A 6622-nucleotide genomic window follows, 5' to 3' on the forward strand; every position below is an offset into this window, starting at 1 on the left:
TGACCTCACCATCTCAGTCTCTCACCATCACCTGACCTCACCATCTCAGTCTCTCACCATCACCTGACCTCACCATCACCTGACCTCACCATCTCAGTCTCTCACCATCACTTGACCTCACCATCTCAGTCTCTCACCATCACTTGACCTCACCATCTCAGTCTCTCACCATCATGTGACCTCGTCTCAGTCTCTTACCATCATGTGACCTCACCATCTCAGTCTCTCACCCTGACCTGGCCTCACCATCACCTGACATCACCATCTCAGTCTCTCCTATCTTGGCCTCACATCTCAGTCTCTCACCATCACCTGTCCTCACCATCCTGACCTCAACATCTCAGTCTCTCACCATCACTTGACCTCTGTCTCAGTCTCTCACCATCACTTGGCCTCACCATCTCAGAGTCTCACCTGGCCTGAGCCTCACCATCACCTGACATCACCATCTCAGTCTCACCATCATGTGGCCTCACCATCTCAGTCTCTTACCATCATGTGACCTCACCATCTCAGTCTCTCCCTGACCTGACCTCACCATCACCTGACATCACCTCAGTCTCTCACCATCACCTGACCTCCTCCATCTCAGTCTCCCCATCACCTGGCCTCACATCTCAGTTTCTCACCATCACTTGCCTCACCATCTCAGTCTCTCCCATCCTTGACCTCCCATCTCAGTCTCTCACTCTCCGACCTCCCATCTCAGTCTCTCACCATCACTGGCCTCACCATCTCAGTTCTCACCATCACTTGACCTCACCATCTCAGTCTCTCACCATCACTTGACCTCACCATCTCAGTCTCTCACTATCACTTGACCTCTCACCATCTCAGTCTCTCACCTCTTTGACCTCACCATCTCAGTCTCTCACCATCCTTCAGGTCTCGCACTTGAACTTCGTCTCGTCTCCTCCTTCACGTTTATAGGCTGTAAATCCGTCCTACCTGTTATCTGGTTTCACTCATGCGCGTATTATCGCTTATCACATTCACTCCGTCCGTTATCAGCCGTCTTCCCTACCTGAGTTTATCACCTCGTCCTCATCATCCTATCTTAAATTATCAAGCGTCTCATCAGGTATTTTTTTCGAGAGAGGGGGGTGTTTTTCGACAGATGTTCAGGTCATCGAATTGACGATTTATGATATACTGTATCAATACTATGCTCTTTTTAAACATTAGGAAAACTCTCTGAGTTATGTTGAATAGAAAGTTTGATTTGTCTGAAGTAGAAAGTTTTGATTGTCTTAGTTAATATAATAGCCTACAACACATAATTGAGTTGATTTTGTTATTTGAAGTTATTTTATTATATTAGTTTATTTTATTATTTCTCATCTTGAGTTTAGAAATATTTACTAGCGTTATTTAGTTTGCCTGAACCCTACTAGGCGGCGTTCACCAAGTTCAGATTGACTTTATCCCAGGTCTCTCTTTGATGATGGTTGTAGTTATAAATATATTTTTTGGTGGGGTTAGGTTGGGATTGGGATTGGAATTGAGTCTGTGTTGGGTCAGGTTTGGTGTAAGTGTTAGAGTTTGGTTTAGGATTGGTCGTGTTGGTTGGGTTTGGTGGTGTTTGGTTAGGTTAGTTTTGTTAGTATTAAGGGTTGAGTTTGTTTGGTATTACATGTTGGATTTAAGTGGTATTAGTTTTGGGTTTTGGTGGTGTTTGGTTGGAGTTAGGTTTGTTAGTAAGTTAGGTTTGGTGTTGTGATGTTAGAAGTATTAGTTTTGGGTTTGGTGGTGTTTGGTTAGGAATTAGGTTTGTTAGTGATAAGTTAGGTTTGGTGGTATTATGTTAGTTATAAGTGGTATTAGGTTAGATTTGGTGGTGTTAGGTTGGGTTGGTGTTTAGATTTGGTGGTGTTAGGTTAGGATTTTGGTGGTGTTAGGTAAGGTTATATACGACTAGCAAGAATAGTGAAGGCCTCTTTTAGTTAGCTCTGTGTTTATCTTCTTCCATCTCCTTCTCTCTCTCTCTGTTGTTGTGTGTGTTGCTTTCTTCGTCGTCAGCCGTCCCCCTCCATGTTCCTGGCGTTGGTTTGCCTCAACTTTTGCCAACAGTCTTCCACCAGTTCTCTTTTTGGATATTCTTTTTTTTATTCTTTCTTCTGCTGCGCTCTTTTTCTTCCTTTTTTTTAAACTTCAACTGTGTCTTTGTTCGCTCCCAATTATATATTATCCTCTTCCCTTGATTCGTCTTCTCGCCACATTCTCCCTTTTTTTTTCTCCGTTTTTATTTGACCTTTTCTTAACTCTTATTTTTCTGTTTCTCCTTTCTTCTTCATCAGATTTCCACCTCATCTCTCGTTCCTTCTCTTCTCCCCTCACTGGTACCTCGGTAGTGTGGGGTTGGAGGAAAACCTGTGTTTAGGAACCTTACCTCTGGCAGGTTGGGCTTGAGGCTCTGCTGGGGTGGAGTGTGGGGGGGGGTCATTTATCCCAGTCAGTTCTCGCTTCACCATCCTCCTCAATCTGGCATTTATCTCGCCCATTTACCATTTATGAAAGTATGAGCTGCCTCTCCTCACTTCCCTCACTTACAGTCACGTCTTGTGGGGAAAAATATCTTTTTGATGGTGATGTTAGGGTGGGAAGTGCTTATCAGCCTTATAAGTTACCGTGTGTTATACATTACTTATGTATATTATTTTTATATTTACGTAGGTTTGATTTTTTGGTGGAAAGAAACTGGAATGCATAATAAACACAATTAAAACAGCATAACCAGTATGCCATCACGGTTTATTTGCAAAATTTACAAATCAAGACATAGAAATGGACCACTTTCTTTGAGTCTAATAGAGAGAAGTCCATCTCTAAATCCAATTACCACTCGGGACATAGAATGTACGTAATATGACCAATGAGAGAATAAAGAGAATGGTGGTGGTGATCAGTCTTCCTGGGGACGCTCTCTCTGCCCTTTACGTTTATTTTTACTTTCAGTCTATAAATCAATATTGTGTTAGCAGTTAGGATAAACAGCCAAGATTAATATAAAACATTTTGATGTTTGCCTCATTCAGGAGAATACTATTATTTCTTGGTCCATTTGTTTAAACTTTCTTACTGAGAGGCGTGATTGTAGTCTGTGGCCTAGTGTGTGTGTAGATGGGTGTATTGTCTCTATTTGTAAAGTAACTGTAAACCTTGTGGGAAGACTGAAAACCACACACACACACACGTACTACACGCGGGGGTAAATCTTATATTTCAGAATGTTCACTATCTACCACATCGTGTCCAAATTTATGTTGTCAGGCGGATGGTGGTTGTGGTAGGTGGTGGTGATGATGCTGGTGGAAGTGGGTGGTTGATTGAGCATTATTCGGTGGTGGCTTTGGGTGAGTGATGGTGGTGGTGGAGGTGAAGTGGAGGTAGTAGTAGTGGTTGGTGGGGGTGGTGATGGTGGCAGTGGTTGATGGAGGTGTGGATAGTGGTGGTGATGTTGGTGGTGGTGTTTGGGGCTATTGGGTGGTGCTGGTGGTGGTTGGTGATGTAAGAGTGAAGATGTAGTTAGCGTCGAACATTCTGTAATAAGTCAGACGCTTCACTGCATCACTATTAATACTACTGTGTGTGTGTGTGTGTATGTGTGTGTATCATATTTTCTTGTTACTTCATTACATAGCTTTTGCATTATATAATATGATTTTTTGTTTATGATGATAGTAGTAGTTGTAATAATGATAAAGTAATAATATAAATAATAAAAGTTTTTTATTATTATTATTATTATTTTTATTATTATTATTACATTATTATTATTAACTGGATCTTGTAGTGTTGGTAACATGATGGGGCAGAGCGGTTAATTTTACCTGGGGTGTGGGAGGAGCAGTGGCAGAGGGTGCTGCCAGGGGAGGCCGAGCGGTGGCAGGGGTTGAGCAGCCAGGGGAGCGAAGGCGCCGCACCTGTGGTAGAAGAGGAGAACTGGGAAGAGTTTGATGAAAAGGATGGAGTGGAGAAAGGGGACGAGATATGGAGTGGGATGGGGAGAGGATCATACGAGAAAAAGATTAGAAGATGGAAAAGGATGATGACTGAAGAGGAGACGAGGGATGGTAGAAGAATGAATATACTGTATAAAGTGTATATGAAGGATGAGAATTGGAAGGGAGAAGGGATGGGAATGAAACAGGTTAAGGAAGTAAACAGAAGGAAAGGAGACTGGAAGAGATGAGGTGGAGAGGTTGGTGGGGCTGTGGAAGGGTAGTGATGAAGGGTCGACTCAAGTGAAGCAGCATGGCCAGCGGTTCTCATCTTTCCTGGACAGGGATAAAAAGTTGACAAGTTTGGTTATGAAGAATAAAATACATTACAGGGCCAGAACAGTAAATACAATACAAACTAATTCTGTTGGCATTATGAAGCGATAATGCTTACTCCGTGATATTAACTAATGAGCTGCGGACTACCTTCTTTGCGTTCATCTTGGTGCTCTTCTCTGTCGCTGCTCTGACTCCCAACGTGTGGCTGCTACTTTATTGATCTTTCTGGAAAGAAATGTGTATTAATTTGAGGTTTATTTTTCCGTATTTATGGAATATACATTGTGTGTTTCTACAAGTATAATCATGAGAATTAGCAAGGTTACTTTGTGATGGACGGTCAGCAAGAACCGCTGACCGGGGTTAGCAGTTAGGTGGTGAGGCAGTGTTGCACTGTGTGTTTGCTGAGGGTTGTGGCTGAGGTGGCAGGAGGTGGTTTTGTGGTTAGTTGACTCCCGCCAGAGTGCGTTGGTGGCTGATGAAGCAAAGGAAAATAGAGACACAGTCAAGGAAAATGTGTGAGCCATTTAAGTAGTGCTGAGTGTTGAAATGTAAAGGTTTCCCGCCAGAGGTTAACAGAGTGTGAGGCGGGTGGTGCTGGGGGTCACTGGTGTACCCACTTTATCACTTTTTTTTTGCATTGGGATGACATTTGAAAGCGAATCGTGAACAGTATTTTTTTATACATTAGTATACGTTCACAACATAACAACAAATGTTTTGACTTAAAAACAGTAGGTGTTAAATCTTATAGTTTCGAAGGAATAAGAATTACATCTACTTAGGATTATACTGTGCCAGAAGAAAAATGTAAGTTCACATGTACTAGTTGGCGTCTGAGTGTGGGGGTCACCAAGGGGCTTGGTTTCTGTTGTTTACACTAACTTACCTCAGCCAACCTGGGTAGGTAGATTTTCCAGTTATAAATATAAATACTTATTATTATTAGTTATTATTATTATTATTATTATTATTATTATTAGCTGCCTGAGGGCAGTTGTTATTGCTTTTTGTTTTGTTTTTACTCATAGTTTGGGAGAAAAAATATTTGGTGAAAATGTATTTGCCTATTTTACTGTGAATTTAAGTGTACAAGCCTGGTGATAGGTCAAGGTAAAAGAGATCAATATCACAGGTGCTAAAACCGAGATATATTATAATAAGATCATTTATTAATAACTTACTATAATGTACAATTATTTATATAATTTTTTCTTTGAGAACTTGCTGTAATACTTTTTTGGAGGAATATGGACGAAATTTATATCGTGCTAAACTTACAAAACTTATAATTGTTAGTCTGTTTAAACACAAAAGTTTGAATATAGATATTTAGTTAAATTATATCATGGGCATAAAATCATGCATCATCCATAGTAAAAATCTATTGCACAATATTCCTTTTGGTTTAGGTTTATTGCATTACCCACAGTGTACGATACTGTATCCCACTTTCCGTAGCCTAGCCTCAATGGCTAGGTTATGATTTCTGCAGTTGTGTTTCCTCCAGAGTAATACACTGCAAGAGAGAGTTATAATTTTGTTAATTGACTAATATTGATTCGTTGTGCTTGAGGTTGTAGGAAAGAGAAATTTCTTCAACAGATCGTAGCTGACCAACATGAATAGGGCATAGTTGAATATAAGTATCAATTATATTACCACACGTTTTCAGTTTGATGTAAGGTTTTATCGCCCATTTCTGATGTATCGCTTCCGGGTATAACTGACATAGGTAACGATTTCATAATAATTTTAGAACAGTCGAAACTTAATCACCAAAATAACTTTGAAGAGTCGTAACGCAAAACGTAAACAATATTGTCGAGCTTACAGGCCAGTCTATCGTAGCTGTTTTTTACGCTACTAGTGGTCGTGGACATTTATGTAAGTTTACATCATTCACGCCAAAATGCTGATGCTCTGGTTTCTGCTCTCATACAGAAGTTATCAGTGACGATCTAAGAAGAAGCCTCATGTGATTAGGTCATAAGTCGAAATACCAACTGTTACCCTCTGTTGCTGTCATGCAAGTGGTGAGAGCCTAATGATGGATTCACTAAACAGGACAAATAATATACAGTACTGTATGTTGTAATCTACACATTATTTGGAATGTTTTGAAGACAAGGAACACAGTTATTTTTTAACTGTGAAAATATAAAGTTTAGTGTTATTAGATCTATATATAATATATATATATATATATATATATATATATATATATATATATATATATATATATATATATATATATATCTTGATAAATCACACGGGAAAATGGAAATAACGAGCACCTTTTAGCTTTCGTCTAGCAATACGTAACTGAACGAAGTATACTT

Source organism: Homarus americanus, unplaced genomic scaffold (genome assembly GCF_018991925.1).
Source record: "Homarus americanus isolate GMGI-L3 unplaced genomic scaffold, GMGI_Hamer_2.0 scaffold30108, whole genome shotgun sequence".
NCBI classification, from domain to species: domain Eukaryota; kingdom Metazoa; phylum Arthropoda; class Malacostraca; order Decapoda; family Nephropidae; genus Homarus; species Homarus americanus.